Raw genomic sequence first — 21,224 nt, 5'->3', positions numbered from 1 at the left:
TGATGTGGACTTCTCAATGGAATTACCTAAATGCTTTTTAAACAACAAGAAAAAGGAATGGAACACGATAGTGAAAGGAGATATGAGAATAGAATTCACCATTTATAGCTAGATGGATTTGTGTCCACAAAGAAGAAAAAAAGAAGAATCCGTTTCTTTGCAAGTAAATTAAGTACATCAAGGATGTTCTATGTTTAATTCTCCTAATAGAAGAAAACAACTGTTTTGCACCTTATACTTGGTAAAGAAGTTCCTCAACAGGAGCTCTCTTATTGATAAAATCACAGATCTAGTAAACACACAAAACAAACAAAATTAATAGACAGAATTCGGCATTCCCTAGTCAGCTATCATTAAAACAATCTTCTGGAGAAGCTCTGGATTGATTAGAACAGTGCTTATCTCAGTACACAATAAGTGATTAATAAATCCCTATTGATTGACTCACTCAATTTAATTTAAACTAGGACCACCATCCCTCTTATCTTCCAAAGGAAAAATTAAGGTCACAAAAAAGTTCTCAATCCTATTTCTCTGTCTGTAGAAGCAGTGCAGTGATGACATTACCCATTTCCTAAAATGAAAGTCTAACAAGAGAACTGTCTCTTTCTCTGTCACATGAGAAACATAGCCATGTAGTTCTTGACAGTTTACAAAGAACCTTCCTAAATACAGACTCGATGGAAGATATTTGTTGGACAAATATCTATTAACAAATATCATGCCACCCAGTGCTGATGAACAAACAGAAAATCAAAGATGAGGGACTGGCTCAAGGTCACACAAAATCCTCATACCCAACAAAGAGCAGAATGTGATTCCCATGTGGCTATTTCCAATTGCATTTCTCATTTGCTGTTCCACACTGCCTAATCTAACAACTGTAAGAATGAACCTGCAAGTCTGTAAGATGCAATATTTTAAAATTAATGGAAGTGAAAGTAGTTGGGTATGCAACTTAAAGCCTATAATTTTGTTTTAATGAACACTGAAACACGACTTTAATTTGTGTCCTTTGAGAAAGTTTATTTTTTGAAGCTTTAAGTCAGAGCTGGCAGCTCACCAGGTGTCTGCCTGTGCCTTGTCATTTTGCCCCTGCCAACTTTTAAAATCCTCAGCCCCTGCTGTCTTGGCTTTAAGGAGATGGCTGAAGTCATTTAAACAAGCAATTTGACACAAATTTCAACTACTTGTCTCCTTATGTGGCCAGACTATCTCCAAAAGGTGTAATCTACATTCTATGGTTCCTTGTCCACAGAAACATGCTTAGGAAAACAAGATGTATCAAGAATATGCTGGCTTTGGAAAAGAAAATGAACAATAATAATAATTAAAAAATGAAATTAAAACCTGGTAGAATTTCTTTATACAAGCCCACATTTCTAAGCTGAAATTATCTTCTGGTTTATTTTTTTTTTTTTTTGTCAAAAAACAATGAAAAAAACACTCAGTAATTTTTATAGATTTCAAGTGCATCTTCAAGGTACTTTGCCCATAATGTATAGTCAAGTAATATGATAATGTCCAAAGAACATGGGACTTGAGGGTTGACAGTGTGAATTTGAGACATGGTTCCATTATTTATTAGGACAACTCAACATGAACACCTCTTTGTAAGATTCTCTCCAAGGTTTCCTTCACTTCTAACAGTCTACATTTTGTGACTCTTTGATATATTTTATTCTGCTGTACCATATTCTCTAGAGTAAAAATACTACTAACAATTTAGTATTCTTCTGCCTGATATTACGAGAAAGAAATATGGAGGTAGGGATAGAATTATGTAATAATAGCCAACTTCCTAGATACTGTGCAAGCCCTTAGACACAATAAGTTCATTTTCATGCCTCTTTCCTCTTCCCCCACAGGGTAGGATCATTATCCCCACTGGTTAGGTAGTTATGAGATTTGCCTTGGGGCAAATGAGCTGAGTCAATCACTAGACTGAGAATTCCTTCTTCTCTTCCAAGTAGTAATTTTCTATCTGTGCCTTAATCTTTAGACCACACACTCATCTAGGAACACAAGGGGATGGGGTAGGTGATTTATTTTCTATATATTGGGATCCTAAGATCTTTGTTTCCATTTTACCCATTGTGGGTGTTTCATTGCTGATTCCTTTTTTTTTTTTTTTTTAAACTGATGCTTCTGTTTCTCGCTGAAAGGCTTTCTTATAGGCATCCTCACAGTGATGAGAGTTCTAAGATGGTACACAGAATATGATTGGAACTAGCTCTTGATACTACCTTGTAGAGACCAATTGAAGTCAGATTCCTTCCATGAATCATGTTTGTCAATGTTTCTTAATGATAAAATAAAAAAAGGTTTTCAAAGTGTTTGGCAGGAGAATAATGGGGGAGGTGAAGAAAGAAGAAGAGTAGGAGGAGATGAAAGAATACTTATTTCTACTTAGATTCTCCCAAAAACAACATGCCATTTCCTTTAGACACACCTTTCTTCACCCATTCTACTTTGACAAATGGAAAGATGAAGGGGAAGAGACAGTGATGAGGAGGAGAAAGAAAAGGATAGGAAAAAAAGAAGACAAAGACAATGTTAAATAAGACTTTTTTTGGTAGGGAATAGACATGGGATGTAATTGCAGTAGGGAATTTCTACTGGGGCAGCTAGATGGTACAGTGGCTAGAACATTGGACTGAAGTCAGGTTTAAATGTGGCTTCAGATGCTCACTAGTTGTGTGAACTTGAACAAATTATTTCATCAACTCTCTCACCATCAGTTTCCTTATCTATAGAGTAGGGATAATGCAAGATTCTTGGGACGATAAAATGAGATTTTTGTAAAGCACTTTGCAAATCTTTTAAAACACTAAATATAAGCTACCTGTTGTTATTATGATCAGAATTGGGAAATCCCATCTATCAACTTGGACCTGTATCTGCTCTAAAACTTAAAGAGTAGATTAAGTTACTTGTCAGAGACATGGAATAGTTTTTTTTTTTAAAGGCAGGCTTTGAATTCAGGTTTCCCTAAGTCCAAAATTAGCTCCTTGGCCAGTAAATTAGCTACCAGTTTCCACTTATGTCCAGGTACTTTACTAGCCTATCTTTCCTCTCTCAACTCTTATGGGTTTTTAGAGGGGAAAAGTTATGTTTCCTAAGTACTCTTTAGGAGATTGGTAGATTTCTTTAGAACCTATCAAGGACAACTTACTATGATATTAATTAAAACTCTACAAACAATGGGGGTTATTTTACATTAAGAAAATCTGGTTTAAAAAACCCTCAAACTTTTGACTAATAATTTCATCAGTTTGGAGAACTCATGTGAAACTTCCTCCACTATTGAAGATCGACAGCTTCAGGGAAACTTGCTGGAGCATTGAGAGTAATTTACTCATGATCATATAGAACAGTATGTATTTTGTATTATATTGTTGTATTGTAATATAACAGTATTACATTTTGACTAGGAGATTTGTGGCTTATTACTGACTTTATATAAAATTATTAGCTTAAAAACATAAAGATTCAGGATGGAATTAATCATATTACCTAAGGATTTATATTACTTTGCATAAGGATTTGGGGTAGCTAAGTGGCACAATATGGGCCTGGAGTCAGGAGAATTTATCTTTCTGAGTTAAAAGCTGGCCTCAAACATTTACTAACTATTTGACCCTGAACAAGTCTCTTAATCCTGTTTGCCTCAGTTTCCTTATCTGTAAAATGAGCTAGAGAAGGAAATGGCAAACCACTCCAGTATGTTTGCCAAGAAAAATCCCAAATGGGGTCACAAAGACTGAAAAAACAACATAAGGATTCAAAGTTATTTTAGTGACCTCCTTTGAGTAATGTATTTTATAGCTTGGTTCTGTACCAAGTGGTACAGAAATTTAAAAGAAAGGATAGGAGGGGGTTAAACAGAGAAATTAACCCAAATAGCACTTAAAAATGAAAGGTGGAAATCGAAAAGTTGATCAGCCAGGTTTTGTCCCAAGTGCTGCTATCTAGAGGGTATAGCTTCTCTACTGTGGTACTGAGACATCTATATCTCAAAATTTTCCATTGATTTTTGCTCTTGCAGGATTTGGTGGGGGGTGGGAAAAGGAAAGGGAAGACCACAGAAGACAGCAAGAGAGAAGAGTCACTGTTGGATAGCTCTCTGGTAATATTCATGCCAAGCCATCTTGATCTTCCCATAGGTCTCCAAACTGGAATTTGAGTTCTTGCCCGGATCTCTATATCTAGTCTGAATTAAAATAAATTCTCCAGATGTCACCATGCTTTAATGAAGATGTTTCAACATCTTCCCCAACTTCCATTTTTAGCAATAGGATCAATAATTGTATCAACATTTATTCGGGGGAAAGACTGTGCCAGTCAATTTTTCTCTGATTCTACTTACCATAACCATGACATTTACACTAAAATACTTCTTTCTAACCACCTCTTCCCATATATATGTTGCATTCTTTTATTAGAATATAAGCTTCTTGAGGGCAAGGGTTATTTTGATTTTTGTTATTTGTACCCTCCATATTAGCATATACAATAAAAATTCTTCCTTTAATTCTCTTAGTGCAAAGTTGCTGAGTAGGGGATTGGGATGAACCAACTCCTCTCTTCCAATAATTGTATTCTTAATCTGACTGTCTTTCCTGAGGTCTATCTGTCTTTCATAACTTTTGAAAACCCTTTCCCTTGATATTTTTCTCTATCCTTTCATTCTTATCCACCCAATTACTACTCTTTGCCCTCTTTTTCCACAGTCACCTGGAATTCTCCTCATAATTCACAAGTTCCTGTCCATCTTTCTCCCATTCTTTTCTTCTTCTGCTGAAGATCTTTCTTCTGAAAATATCATATCTCTTGGTACCTGTCCCAAGGCTTGATATTTTATCACTTCCTGAGTGATAAATTATCTGAATTTCCAGCATACCTATTCTATTCAAAACAAAATTTCTGGTACTCCCTGTTTCATCTTCTAGCACTTCCTGAGTGCTCTGCATAGTACTTCCTGAGACATAAGAGAAGAAGCAGTAGGAATGCTTCTTGTTTTCCAATGACCCTTTCAGATACTGCCTCAATCAATGTCAATCACAAACTGCTCCTGCTTTAGAGTTCATTCCATGCTGTGCAGACCCATATTACTTTAACTGTGGAACTCTGGGTAACTCTTCATCAATGAATCAGACCTGGCTCTAGGTCAGTGGTTCTCAAACTTTTGTTTTCAGTATCTTTATCCTATTAAAAATTATTGAGGATCTCTCCAAAGCGTTTTTGTTTATCTGGATTATATTTATAGACACTTATCATATTGGAAATAAAAGCTATTTTTGAATTTGTAGACCTTCTAAAAGGGTTTCAGAGATCCCTGGGATTCTCTAGACCATACTTTGAGAACCACTGCTCTAGGTCTTCACCCAGTTCCTTCAAACACTTTGGTCTCTGAGCTTTTCCTCCTCCCACTGATTGTTATTTCTACCTTAACTAAGCATACAGGTGGTAAAACCTTAGTCCTACCCAACCACCTCCCCTGCTCAGCTGCATTTGCCCCAGGCATCAGAATTCCTATTTATGCCTCTGGTGGAAACAATTCTTGGACCAGGAGTCAGAAAAACTGAGTTCTAGTGTTGGCTCTACTAACACCTCATTGTTAGACCCTGGGCAAGCTACAACCATTCTAGTCTTTTCTGTAAACAGAAGATAATAATACTTGTCATCACCTCATATAGTTATGAATAACCTAATGAGAGAATGCTCATAAAGCTGCTTCTAAAAGTATAGAGTGCTGCATAGATACATGTTTCATTAATGAAACATTTCTGTCAGTACAATATAAATTAATAGGAACAAAAAATTGAGTTTTAGAAATTTCTGGTGACATTCAACTCTCTAGGAATGCATCTTTCCCAAAAAGAGAAGATACTTTTGTACCTAGAACCATAAAATCTCAAAGTTAGAAAGGATCTTAGACACATAAGTTCTAGTCCACAAATCTCTCACTGATTAGGAAACAAGTTAAATGTCTTACACCAACTTGTGTGGCTGGCTGTCAGGAGGGTCTGGGTTTAAAATCAGGTTTCTTGAGTTATGGCCCAGTATTCTTCTCATAAAATATCACATTGTAAGGTATCTTCCTTCCAAACACTTTTCATCTGTCATCTCATCTATCAATTGTCTGAATATAAAGTTTTCATAGCTCATATGTGGTAATAAGGCATGGTTCCCATGAAAAGTACCCCAGGAGAAAGAAACTAAAATATATGGACCACCCTGTTTTGTAGGTAACTGATGTCTGGTATCTGTAGAATTAGAAGGCAAATAGCTATGCTTGATTAAGAGGGATAATTTTTTCCCTTTAAGTTCCACAAATGTACTGAATTTAATTAATGTACTTGTAATTAATGTTTCGTATTTTACATAAATATGAAATCACCTAATAATGCAGTATAACTATGAACAACTATGTAACAAATGGTTACATGGTGTTGAGCCTCAATAATTATGCTATTAAGAGGCAACTGTCATTAAATGCTCAGCAATGACCTATTTTAGTGTACCTGATTTACCAGTGTGCCGAGAAACGGCATTTTAATTTTAAGTAGTGTATATATAGTTCAGAGGCGTTAGAAGAAACGACTTGTTTCAAAATCTCAGCTAAAGGTTAGAGAGAGCCAGCTGCTGCAATCACAAATGGAAGTGTATTAAAGAAAGGTGTACTTTCTGTATATTGAAGGATTAGAACTGGAGGAATAGTTCATTTTTTAATATTATACATAATATAAAATTTTCATTTTATTATAGAAAATGGGATGTTCTCTGCTTTGGTATTGTTTAATATGTGGTAGTCAAGTGCTAGAAGATGAAACAGGGAGTACCAGAAATTTTGTTTTGAATAGAATAGGTATGCTGGAAATTCAGAGCAGCAAATTTGAGTGATTAGTTGATAGCTGATGCTGTCTCATATATATGAGCTTATCCCTTTAGGTCGGGAATATCCAGTATCCCTTCAATTTCAGAAGTTTGTGTATCCTATATTTCACTGGAGGCTTAGTATGATCCTCTGTTCCTCTGGGAGTTAGGACATAAGAATACATGTGGTGATGGAAATGGGGTTGGACAATATTGGTATATATAGCAAAAATACTGAGCCTTAAAGTCACACTTCTGATTCTTCACGATGGAGTTTAATCTCTTATCAATGGGTGAGTAATACAGCCCAGTTCATGATAAGTTGTGTCAGTTAACTCATTAATTTATTTTTCATATATCATTGTGTGGGTGTCAATCTCCTACTAGACTGTAAACTCAGTAAGAGAAGGGGCCATACTACCTAGACTCTGCCTTTCCTCCAACTCTAGAACAGTACTATGCAGAGTACAAGCTCTTAACAAAATGGTTGGAAAAACCCAGAATCCATCTTATGGGATAAGAACTCACTATTTGACAAAAACTGCTAGGAAAATAGAAAAATAGTATGGCAGAAACGAGACATAGATCAACATTTTACAGCCTATTCCAAAAATAAGGTTGAAATAGATACATAATTTAAGCATAAAAGGTGATACTATAAACAAATAAGGAGAGCAAGGAATAGTTTACATCTCAGATCTATGGAGACGGGAAGAATTTATAACCAAACAAGAGATAGAGAATATTATAAAATGCAAAATGGATAATTTTGATTACATTAAATTAAAACTTTTTTTTTTTTTTTTTTTTTGCAGAAAGCCAATGCAACCAACATGATAAGAAAAGCAGAAAGCTGGGAAATGTTTCTGATAAAGGCCTCCTTTCTCAAATCTAGAGAACTGAGTTAAATTTATAAGAATATAACTCATTCCCCAATTGATACATTGTCAAAAGATATTAACAGGCTGTTTTCAGATAAAGAAATTAAATCTATTTATAATCTTATGAAAAAAATGCTCTAAATCATTATGATTAAGAAATGCAAATTAGAACAACTCTGAGGTTCTACCCTACACCTATCAGATTGTCTAATATGACAAAAAAAGGAAAATAATAAATGTTGGAGAAGATGTGGGAAAATTGGAACTTGAACACATTATTAGTGAAGTTGTAAATCTATCCAACCATTTTGGAGAGCAATTTGGAATTTTGTCCAAACTGTGCCTACTTTTTAATCCAGCAATACCATTTCTAGATCTGTATCTTAAAGAGATCACAATAAAAAGAAAAGGATCTATTTGTACAAAAATATTTATAGCAGCTCTTTTTTTTTTAATGGCAGAAAATTTAAAATTGAAAGGATGCCCATCAATTGGGGAATGGCTGAACAAATTGTGGTATATGGTATATGGGTGGAATGCTATCGTGCTATAAGCAAGCTGATTTCAGAAAAACTGGAGTCATATGAAGGGAGCAGAACCAATTATTGTATACAGTATCAGCAACACTGTGCTATGATCGGCCTTGAAAGATATAACTCTTCTCAGTAATACAATGATCTAAGACTATTCCAAAAGACTCATGTTGGAAAATGCTATACACATTCAGAGAAAAAAACTTGGAGTCTGAATGCAGATTGAAGCATACTATTTTTACTTTTTTCTTTCTTGTGTTTTTCCTTTTTCTGATTTTTCTTTCACAAGACTAATTTGGAAATAGTTTTGATATGGTTGTATGTGTGTGTGTGTGTGTGTGTGTGTGTATAGATAGATAGATTGCTTGCCATCTTAGGGAGGGGGGAGAAGTGGGAAGGAGGGAGAAAAAAATTAAAACTCAATATCTTATAAAATTAATGTTGAAAACTATTTTTACAAGTAATTGGAAAAAATAAAATACTATTAATTAGGGGAAAATAAAAAAAAAGATAAAAAAGAAAATGCTTGTTCTATTTAGTTGATCATTTAAAAACATATGCCAACTACTCTCTGTTTATTGGGTAATAAATAATATCTCAATACCAGTGGTCTTCAAAAGTCTAATTTGAGGTATTGTTTATTTGGGAGATTATTGCCTGACTGATTATACTGAAGATGTTTAAACATGAAGAGAAAACATCAAATGCTCAATTCTTAAATAGCTTATGAAGGAAGAATTTTTCTTAGGGCTAAGGAAGTGGGATACTAATGAATTGCCATTATTGTTAACTTGTCCCTAAATAAGCAGGTATTTCAAAGGTTTTACTTTTGGCCATTTTTTTGCCAAGACTTAACAAGCCTAATTGCATTGTTTTATTCTCTAACCATTTTTCCCAATGATTAAGAATTCTGATAAAAATGTACATAAGAAAAAAATAGTCAGGACACGTCTTCTTGCCTGGTATAACACTCCCTCTTGGAGATGGATCCAATTGCTTTTGCTCCTTGTTAAAATCAAAATACTTCCAAAGCCAATAAATTAACCACAAACTCTCTGCTTTCTCCTACAGGACCACCCCCAAGAAAGCAAGCTGTCTCTTGAGAAAACTGTTGGAGAATGTTAAAAATTGCATCAGGACACCCACTTAAAATCTCACTATGCAATGGAAACTATGGACATTAGATGAAGAGCTGGGAAGGGAAAGAACATCATATGTCCAGCAAGGCATAGGATACATAGTACTGGGGTGAAGTAAGAAAATTTGGGTTCTGATACCCTAGTTCTGAAACTCTGAGATAATCACTTACCCTTTCTGAAGCTCATTTCCTCATCCATAAAATATGGGAATAATAATACTTGCACCACTTACCTCATATGATTTGTTGTGAGAAAATCATTTTGTAAACCATAAACTGCTATAAAAATGTGAGCTATTATTCTTGCAGAGCAGCAAAGATGGGGGTGGGGAAGATGCACAGTGTGGAGGAGCTCCAGAGTAATAGATGTGATTACAGCATGGTACAGTGGGAGCAATAATTCTCAGTGGAGAGTTTTGGTCCCTATTGCCCAACATAAGTTATGCAGACACTCTCCAGATCCCCAGGAAAGCTTTCTGCCTTACTGAAGTCTGCTCTCTCCCGACTACACACGATGACCCTCTGGACCTGCACTTTCAGCAACCAAGCCTCCCCACCCTGGAAGACTGAATCCACTTAGTTTTCATACTCTTACCTGCAGCTCAACTACCCTAATTGGTGAGAAAGTAAGTCATCATTCTAGTCCATTACATCCAGCTGACTCCAGACCATGCTTCAGATACATGGCTCTCCACCAGGATGCTAGAGAGCAGTTCCAGAGTCAACATTGTGCTACCTGTCCTGCCACCTGAGTGCACTGCTTCTTTGTCTGTCTCTTGCTCCTCCCATCTCTTGCTCTTATTCTGAAAAGTCATCAGATATGGGCCACAATTTCTAGCCAAATGGTGTGACTATTAACTGTCCTGTGGCTATGTTTACAATTCCTATAAGTGCTCTAGCAAATCAGCTTTTCCTGATCCCCATTCACCTATGTGTGTTATACCCCCGTATTCTAAAGTAAGCTCCCTGGGGGCAGGGACTCATTCATATTGGTCTCTATATTCCCAGTGAGTAGCACAGTGCCTGGAACATAGTCTCAGATAAATCTTACCTTCTGCAAGAAGCTTTTCTCAATCCCTCTTAATGCCAGTGCATTTCCTCTGCTGATTATCTCCAGTCTATCTTCTATATATCTTGTCTGTACACTTTGTTTGCATGTTGCTTCCCCCATTATGCTGAAAACATTGGCTTATATGTTTCTCTGCCCAGAATTTGGCACAGAGTTTAAGCACACAGCAAGCACCTAATAAATGCTTGATGACTGTTTTTTAAAAAAGCTTTTTCCTTGACCCTTCCAGAAAAGCACTGTGCTAGGTGCTATGGGAAAGACAGATAGCATTCCATTTTTTCCCTTCCCCTTCATAGTCAAACTTAGGGAAAAAATACTTTCCCTTGGTGTTTCCATCTCTATTTCACCAAAGCCTCTTCAACCCACTGAAATCTAGTTTTAGTTTGGAATCTGTTTAAACTTCACCTTCAAAAGTCACTAATGATTTAATCACCAATCCAAGGGGTGACCTCTTTCTTGACTTCAGCATTTTCCTACTCTCTAATTTCCCATTGTTTAATTTCTCTAAGTACTAATTCTCTATATCCTGGGGAAATTCCTCATCATTTACCCTCAAAGGTGGATATTCCTTAAGTTCTTATCTTTTTTCTTTCTATATCCTCTCCCTTGTCAATCTCATTCAGTGACAGTGCTTTGGTTGATAGTTACCAAAATTTTATCTCTATCTTGAAGCTCTCTTACAAGTTTTAGAACTTCATTTTAAACTATCTATGGAACACCACCACTGGTATTTCACTAAGTCCTCAAACTTGACCTGTTCAAGAATATCTGCTCCTTCTTTTGAAGTTAAAATTTTATTAGTAATATAACCAATCCATTTTCCACATCTGAAACTACTGCAATTTCTTTGAACTTTTGTCTCCTTTGCTCCTTAGACCCCTTAATAATGCCTAACGTGTTCATCTTTTTTTCAGTGTATGTGTGTGCTCTCTATCAAGCCCTAGGACAGCCTTTCCTTAACATCTGAATGGAATATTGCTATGAATGTAAATAATTAATCCCGTAATGTGGTCACACATATCTAAGAGAGTGCCAGGCCTGAAGTCAGGAGACCCGAGTTCAAATCTGATTTTAGACACTTACTAGTGTCATCCTAGACAAATCACTTAACCCTTACCTCAGGTTTCCTTATCTAAAATGGTGATAATAATAGCACTTCCTAGGATGGCTGTGAGGATCAAATGAAATATAATTATTAAGTCCTTAGCACAGAACTTGACACATGGTAAGTGCTACATAAATGTTAGCTATTATTTAAAATATAATCATTGGTTCCAACTCAATGGAAATATGCATCACAAATTTAAATAATGCAAACATTTAGGGAATCACACTAACCTGTATCTAGCAGTACTGCAATAATCTTCTATCACCTCTACTCTTCTTTTTTCTAATCCATTTTTCATACTGTGCAAAATAGTTATCTTTATGTATATGTCACTGTATACCTTTTCTCTTCTCAAAAACATGACCCCTATTATCTATCAAGTGAAGTTCAAACTGTTTTGTTTGGCATTTAATGTCAGAGTACAACACCAACCTATTTTTCCAATATTCTAGTGCCACCTAATTTGCCAGGTCTATCTTCTACTGCTTACCAACATTTACTACAGGCAGCCAAAATCTTTGTCTTTCAAATCTCTCTTGAGTATTCTCACTTCTGTCTTTGTCCAGAGCATTTCCAAGGTCTGTTTCCAAGACTTTCTCCTTTCTTTCTTTTTTTTTTTTTTTTTTCTTTTTTTGGTTGTGGTTGAATTTTTACTCTTTATTTAAAATTCAACTCATATGTCACTTTCTCCATGAAGTCTTTTTCTACTTCTCTTCCTATCCTCCCCCAAGCCTTTTACCCTCAAACCTTACAGGATACTTTGTTTTGCACATTTGATATTATAATTTATTATTATATTTGACCATTCTAAGTGTTTTAAAATCTACTGACTACTTTGTTAAAGTTCTTGGCTTTGGAAACTATAAGAAGTAATTGGATAGAAAGGAGCATCACAACAAAAAATATAATCAATTAGGAAAGATTATTGCTTCTCCCTAAAGAGTAAGCACTTTACTTGGATCTTTCTCCATGATAAATTGTAAGTTTTGTGAGGTCCAAGATCTATGGCTTATCTGAACTCTGAATTTCCCTCGATGTTTAGTACAGTGAGCTATATATAGTAGGAATTATTAAATACTCAATGACTTGAATCAAGATGGTTATTCTCTCATGTAAAGGGAATGGTAAATATTGGATCAATTGTATTAAAAGTTGTAGATAAACCTTGTTATTGTCACTTCAAAATCTTGCTGCAATTACCAGACTTAAGTTTCAAGTTTATTTATACTGAGTAAGGGGAAAGAAGGGAGAGCAAAAGAATATCAGGAAGTGGTCAGGATAAATTCATTTAGGCGCAGATGGAATAAATAATTTTGCATCTGCACTCTCATGAACAAATGCAGGTGAATGCCATCAAAATTTGTTTTTGTATATTTCAAGTCCACAATTCAATAGATATTCATTATGAACCTATTATATGTAAGGCATTGTCCTAGGTACTATTGGAAAAGCAAAGATGAGTAATTCAATAAAACTAATCAGACCCAAATGTTTATTAGGTATAAATATCTAGCCAGCTAGGTATCATAGAATGGATAAAGAGCTGGGGCAGGAGATAGGAAGGTCCAAGTTCAGTTCCAGCTTCTGACTTTTATAAGTAGTGTGACTTTGGAAAATCATTTAACTTCTGTATATTACAGTGTCCTAACTACAAAATGAGGCTAATAATGTACCTGCCTTAATGGTTGTAAGAATCGGATGAGCCAATATTTGTAAAGTGCTTGTAGGTAAATGATATCCTAGGCACTATATGAATGCTTTCCCCATATGTAAGAGAGTAGCACTGTAGCATTGTACTGGGTAAGACAGCTAAGGAGTTTACAAGATAATAGGGAAATAATATTCTTTTTTCATGAAGCTTACACTCTTTGGGAATAAGAAGAACAATTATAATACAAGGGAGAATAGCATACTTTACATTAAAGAAGTAAAGATAATGCCCTATGGAGGCTCAATTAAAGAAAAAATAACAATCTGCAGAGAATAATCAGGAAAGGAAGGGTCTATGAAGAAGAAAATCTTTGAGATGGACTCTGAAATATAAGTAGGATTTTGACAGATGGGCAGAAGAAGCTATATCCAGAAGAGGGAATAACAGCAGTAAAGCAGGATAGTCTAGAACTGTCTTGCTATTTTTTAGTTGCTTCTCTAAGCATTCCTGTATGACCCCTCATCACTGATGGAACCTCCGTTTTTGAGGAAGGGCCTCCCCTTGCCATTCTCCATTTCCTGGACTTTACTACCATGCCATTATGCGAGTATCTCCTCAACTCTGGACTATATCTCCACTTTCCAATACCCTATTATGTATTGTCTTTTTCCATTAGCTCCTTTGAGGGAAAGGCTTATTTTTGTTTTTGCTTGCATCTGTATACCTGGCACTTAGTACAGTGCCTGGTACAGTAAGTGCTTAATAAATGTTAACTTATTGATCTGTAATGTAGAAAATATGTAAGGAATAATGAGATTATAGAAATATTTTAGGTGCATATGATGGTATTAAATATGGGACTACAATAGGCAGCTAGGTAGCTGCTAGATAAAGTGCTAGGACGGTGCTACTGGAACTGGTTCATCTTTCTGAGTTCAGATCTATCTCTGTCACTTCCTAGATGTGTGACCCTGGACACAGCCTTGTTTTCCTCAGTTTCCTCATAAACTGCAGCAGGAAATGGAAAACCATTCCAGTATCTCTGCCAAGAAAATCCCACATGGGGTCATGTAAAAGTTGCACATGATTGAAAAAATGTCTGAACAACAACAAATGGTATTAAATGACAGGCGGAGGACTTTGGACTTTTTATTCAGTAGCCCTTGGGGAGTTAGCAAAAGTGTTTTGAGCAAAGAAGTCCAAATGTGCCTTTTGTTTTAGGAAGGTTAACCTGACAGGAATATATAGGATAAATCAGAGGGAGAAGAGACTGGTGAAAACAAGAAAACTCTAGGCTAATCAAATTGCTCCTCACTATGGCAATAGAAACAGCAAGAATATGGATAATTCAAGTCATATTTTAGATATAGGAGCAACATAATTCAACATTGCTTGGATATCAGAGTAAGAATAATAGGATCATATATTTAGAGCAGGATAGATTAATAGATATCACCTAGTCTAACCCCTCATTTCACTAATAAGGTTATAGAACTCCATAGAGTTAAGTTACTTGTCAAGAGAGTAGTGGGGAGGAAAATACTCATTCTTGAATTTAGATGAAACCTGGATTAAAACTCTGCCTCTTGTACCTATTGTGGGAAAACTGTTATCTTCTTGCAGCCTCCATTTCTCTTTAATTGAATGAATATATTACATATAGCATTGACATCACATGTAAGTTATTATGAGAATTAAATGAAATAATGATTAAAAGCATGTTACAAATCTTAAAGAATTATACAATGAGCAGTGATTATATTTGTTCAAGGTTACACATAAGAGAACGAGAGGAATAAAATGATTCCAATGTTTAGAGTCAAGTTGAGTGGGAGAAGCTAGGGGTGGAGGTTTATATACAGGTTACTATTAACAGAAATAGGGAAGTTAGAAGGAACAGTAGCAGCAGCTATGTCTGTATGTATTGGGGGAGGGAGGAAGAAGATGATCAGTCTGATTTTGGACATTTGATCAAATGGCAGAACCAAATCATGTGAGGAATAGGAGGTAATCTCCCACCTCACAGTCTCATGCTTTATGATGCCATTTGAATTAGGAGAAATAGGCCAGAACAAAGTAATATTGCAGAGCAATATCTTTTCTGGGTCAAAGTGACTTCCCAAAAGACCCTCAAATTTTTTTTAAAAACCCTTCTTTTGTGCAGAATTTTTGGCTCACATAACCAGCCCTGTAAAAGACAAGAAACAATTAGATCTAACAGATGCAGAAACATGGCTCAACCTAGTTCTCAGAGTATTCTAGTACTCCCTTGGCTATGAAAATATTTCACCTGGCTGCATGAGAGGCAGAGCCCTGGTCCCTCTTCTTGAAAGTTGAATTCTCAGAAATGGATTCATTGATTTCTCCCTAACTAGATCTTCTGGCTTTTCCCACTTAATAGTCTGACTCTTTCCTAGTCTTCCTCTGAGTTAAAACTTACTAAAAGACATTGACTCAAGGAAGAGGCATATTAAATGAATGCCAAACATGCTAAATAAAGCAGCCTGATCATTGGGGTTGCCACAGTCACAGTTTTCCTGGATTACCAATACAATGAACTTATTTGGAACATTCTGGTTTAGCTAAAACCATGGCAAGGTGCAGCAATAACAGAGGGAATGCCTGCAAATGCCTTGTTTTACAGAAATGGAAAGTGGGAACCCAGAAAAAATCAAATTATTTTCTTGAGATTATAAAGTTGTATATAAGAATCAAGACTAAAATTCAGGTTTTTCTGATCTCCAGCCAAATCAATTCAATGACACTTTTATTAAGCACCTATTGCATGCCACATACTCTATTAGGTTTTGGGGGACAGATAAAATTTTAGAAAAGATATGATCCTTGTCATTATAGATATTTCAGTTCTATGTGAGGATGGAGATTGGGAAGAAGATTAATATTCAAAAAAGCTACAATAACAAATAGAACCCTTAGGGCTTTTGAGGAATATGAGCAGTCTAATTCTGGTGCTCTTTTTAACTGTGTATTGTGGTCAGAAATTACCTGATAGGAAGTCAGGGAATTTTATTTAGTTCAATTTAATATATATTTATTAAACATCAATTATGTGCACAGACAGTATTGTTCCCGACGCTAATGGAAATACAAAGATAAATCAAATCTAGCTTCAGCCTTACAATTTCATAGGAGGATATGCCACATATAGAACTATTTGGATAGTGTCAAGTACACCAGAAAAGTACAAGATGCTAGATGAAGTTCCAGGAGGGAAAGAAAATTTCTGCTTGAGGGAGGTGGGATTATTGAGGACAGGGGAAAACTGTTAAAGTCTTCATTAGGAAAGTGACATTTTGATTCTCTTTGTCAAGCAACAGAGAAGTATTCAAGAGTTTCTTTAATGGTAGGTATGTAACTTATGAAAGGCTGAGGCTGTAGTCTGGGAAGGTTCTTTTCTGTTTAAGGGTAGAAAACTCCTTTCAGACATTAAGAAAAAGTCCCTACCATTCTTCTATCTTAAGGAAAGGGAAACTCCAGTCTCCATAACGGGAAGGAAAAATATAATTCAAAGGGTAGTTGATGAATCATAACTCCTATACTCTAAAATGTAGGACTATCAGACAAGTATCATGATTTGAAAGTGGTGTGACAGCTGACCATTATGCCCTAGGCATAGGGAAAGAAGAAAATGATAATCATTTCAGTGTAGCTGTATATAATATATTGGAGTTCTCCATCTTCTCTTTATTTTTCTGATGATTTTTTTTCTTTTTTTAAAATTTCTTTTTATGAAAGCTTTTTTTTTCTCCTCAAAACATATGTATGGATAATTTCTGGTGATTTTTTATAAAGTATTTGCATGGTCAGGTATTTTGGAAAAAAGCTATGAGAGTAGGAGCTGGGGCAAGATAAGTGTGTCAGTACCAGCAGGCTAGAGTTGATCAGACTCCAAATATAGGGATTAGTAGGTGATGTCACCTACATAATATGATAAAATTCTGGGAAATCTACCTCCTTCAGAAAGAATTTTCTAATTAATTATAGGGCAAATAGCTTCACTGACCTTGCCTGGCTTGTCCTTCCTCACCTCCTCAAGCTTATACCCTACCAAATCACCTTACGGCAAAACAACTCCCAGGCTCCCTATCACATAATCACAAAACGTCCCTGCCTTTTTGCTTGTATGCAACGCAAATCTTTTTCTTTGCATGGATGCCCTAATATGATAGGCCTAGATGCATCAGTGCAGTCAGACACAGTTTCCAGTAGGCAGGAATGCCTATTTAATGTGCTTTTTACAGCAGCTTCTATAGTTACACAAGGAGTCTGGTACTTCATAAATCCTCAGGTGATCATGGTCTGAATGACTCAAAATTTTGGAATAACGAAAAAAAGAAAGAAGAGAGGGAGAAAAGGAAGGAAGGGAGAGAGAGAAGGAAAGAAGGAAGGGAGGAAGGAGGGAAGGGAAGAGGAGAAGGAAAGAAGGGAGGGAGAGAGGAAGGGAAGAAGAACAAGCATTTATTAAATAATTACTACATGTTACACATTGTGTTAATTGTTAGGAATAAAAATTCAAGCCAAAACCCCAAACCAAACCATCCCCGTCCTCAAGGAACTTATATTCTGAAGGAGGAAGATAATACATAAAAGGCAACTGGAAAGTGGGACAAGAAAGTATCTGCATGGAAGCAAAGTGGAAGTCCTAAATTTCAAGAGTGGAGCTGGGAGAGAAGAAAACCTACAATGATAGAATCATAGATTCCTGCAAGTATTACCATAAGAAGTGGATTGTTAAAGAGGAAGGGCCTCTGAGGAACCTCCTATTAGGTTCGGAGAATCTTGGAGAGGAGAGACAGCAGAATTCAACTCTTGCAAAATAAACTTCACAGCTGGAGCTGCTTGATGGAGTTTCCCCTTCTCTTTTGTTCAGCTGTGTTCTGGGGACTGATTTGGAGGGTTCTTTAGCACAGAGGCAGCCACAGTAGGTGAGGGGGCAAACTTTTTGAATCCTGCTTATCCTGTAACCAAAAAAGCCACTTCTGTGGCAGAGCCCTGTTCCAGCTGATAGAAGTTAAGTTCCCGAAAGGGGCACACTTCATGCTACTTAAAAATAATATCCTCCCATGGCAACCTAAAGCAGCTCCTCCACAGGAACATTTTGGCAGGGACTCTGGGCCTGTTGACATTTTTCAGACAGGAGATCGTTAGCTGGGCACAGCTTGAGAAGCTGATTGTGCTCTTGAGTGTCCGTGGGGGAGTCTGAAAATTGTTACGGTGATGTAAGAGTGACCGAACAGGAGCTAAGAGTTATTCCAGCTCATTCTCAAAATCAGTCAGGCATAGGGAAGAAAGCTGGGAGTGGGAAGAAGGTGGAGAAGGAACTCTAAATCAGATGTAGAATCTGGAGTTCCCTTCTAGCTAATAATTGCAATGACGATTTAGGGTCTCCTATAATCTACCCACTGTGCATAGAGTGCTGGGCAACCTGTCTTCATGAGTTCAAATCTGATCTCAGACACATATTAACTGTATCATCCTGGGAAAGTCACTTAATCCTGCTTGCCTCAGTTTCCTTATCTGTAAAATAAGCTGGAGAAGGAAATGGCAAACCACTCCAGTTTCTTTATTAAGGAAACCCCAAATTGGGTTTTGAAGACTTGACTAAAGTGGCTGAACAACAACCACAAAACAACCTATCCAACTAGGATAAGTGCCACGAATGAGGGGGAAAAAATGTGAGCCACAGGTGCCTGTAAGTGCTCCATCATTTGACTGCAAAGGAGTTTCACAAAATTCATTATTTGATGCCCCAGATCATCTGGAAATTATCACTTTATATCAATCCCAACCCCATTAGCTACTTTCACAGAGACAAAGTCTTTCAAAAACAGACCACTTGAAATCTTTAAAAAGTAACCCTGCCAGAGAGGAGATTTTATTACAAAGTTAGATCTGAGCAGTGCCTATCTGAGCATTTCAATAAATCTACATTACCCAAGATATTTCAGTATCCTCTGGGAAAGGAAAGTCTATCAGTAGAAAGTAATGATTTTTGGTTTTTCAATTGCCCTAAGGATCTTTACAATGCTATTAAGACCCATGCTCTCCCTGTTGAGAAGTTTAGGAGTGAAATTATTAATATACCTAGATGATATGTTGATTGTTGCTCTGTAACAGAAAATACTTTCTCTGTTATTTGAGCTGCATTATCACTTTCCCCAAGCAGAGGATTGCATCAAAAATTTAAACTCCCCTTATTCCGGCTCATCATATTGCTTTCCGAGGTCCTATTGTGAAATATACTGTGCAGATTTTGGATATTTCACTACCAATGAAAGGAAATGTGTTTTTCAAAGATCAGACTACTTTTCAGAAAAAAAATCACAGTGGAATTTTCTTCCATCAAGATTCCTCTTTCTCTAGCTCTTTAACCAGATTTTCCTTGGGCTGTATTTCTTTTTCTCTGAGAGGTTCACAATACTATCCCCTGAATGCAGGGAGAGGATCAAAACAAAGATAAAATATGGTTTTGATTTCAGATTGAGCCTCCCAAGAATCAAATGATGGGTACATCTCTGATCTACACCATTCATTAATACCAAGAATGACTGACTGGAGCACACCAGTTAAATGGCAAGGACAGAAGAAAGGTTCTGGGAGCATTTCCACTTCAAAGCTCAGCAGAAACCAGAATTATTTACTATCTGGGTGACCTTTTCCCAAAATCTCTCATGGTAGAGGCCTTATAGGGCAAGGGAACAAAAGTTTCTCCATACTGAATAAACAAAAGTCAGCTGAATGTCAGGCCTAGAACTGCATCTGGTTTCATGTCAAGTGACACCTGATGTAATGGGATGTATATGGCATATTGGTGAAGACATTTTGTTAAAACAAAAACTCCAACAGGAGCACCTAATTACCCATGAGAAATAAATATTTGATGGCATCCCTGAAACAAGAGCCAACATAGGGGATCATGTGGTTGGTATAACTTCTGTTCAAAGAAGATTTTGATTTTGTTTGGAATTGTTCATTGTTTTTTGAAGAGATACCCTTCTTCCATTGCTTAGAGTTGTTTTTATTTTCCAATTAAGATGGATCACACTTTCACAATGCTGACTCTTTTCATCAATGAAACATGGATTGTGACCAGAAGTATTTGGGCTACTGATCAGGGAAAGGCAAGAAAATCTCTCATCTCCAGAAAACAGCTTTCCAAAAGGTGAGGACCAAAATATTACAAATCTTCACTTTTTGGCCTTCTTATCATCCCACAAGCTAGATACTCCATCTTCTGAAGCCAGGCATTTTCTCTGATGTTCCTTATGCCTGGAATAGTCTCCCTACTCAACTATCTTGATTGACTTCCCTGTCTTCAAGTCCCTACTAAAAGCCTCTTTTCTCAGATGCCTTTTCCACCCTTAATTCTAGTGCCTCCCCTTTGTTAATTATTTCTGCATATAGCTTGCTTTCCATATATTTGTTTATTTTCTTCCCCCAATATGCCCTTGAGGGCAGGGGCTGTCTTGTACTTTTGTTTGTATCCCCAAAGCTTAGCACAAAGCCTGGCCCTCCTAAGTTGATTTGCCCAAGATCACACTCAGGTAATAGGTGAAAGAAGGATGATGATTTTTTTTGCATTCTATCTCACACATACGGGTAGCATTGGGGTTCTGAGATATAAAATACTACAAAATACTCATGTTTGAATGTAATTAATCAAAGACACAAATCTTCTTCCACCTTCAGTCTCACTACTACATATTGATTCATAATCTTGTGATAATCATGTCCAGCATGGTGTACCCACATCAGAGAAGGCACTGTGCTTTATAAGCAGAGCAGAACTGAATTGGCTCAGAAGAAATGTGAGGTGCTCAGAGTTAGAGAACCCCCCACAAATGTTCAAAGGGACTATTTGTATCTGACCTGTGGCAGGATATTCCAAGCTCACATTGGTCTGATACAGTCAGGACACACTGTAACTTGATTCTAACATAGTGA

The 21,224-nt window shown here is 36.5% G+C and overlaps 1 protein-coding gene across 6 annotated transcripts in view; it reads right to left on the bottom strand.

The window, feature by feature from the left end:
- Positions 1-21,224, bottom strand: part of TENM2 (teneurin transmembrane protein 2) — a 1,351,165-nt gene that overhangs the window by 285,530 nt on the left and 1,044,411 nt on the right. The gene's annotated exons all lie outside the window — the stretch shown is intronic.

Source organism: Sarcophilus harrisii, chromosome 2 (genome assembly GCF_902635505.1).
Source record: "Sarcophilus harrisii chromosome 2, mSarHar1.11, whole genome shotgun sequence".
In the NCBI taxonomy this organism is placed as follows: domain Eukaryota; kingdom Metazoa; phylum Chordata; class Mammalia; order Dasyuromorphia; family Dasyuridae; genus Sarcophilus; species Sarcophilus harrisii.
Note: the sequence above shows the minus strand (reverse complement) of the source record. Positions and strands in the feature narration are given on the sequence as shown.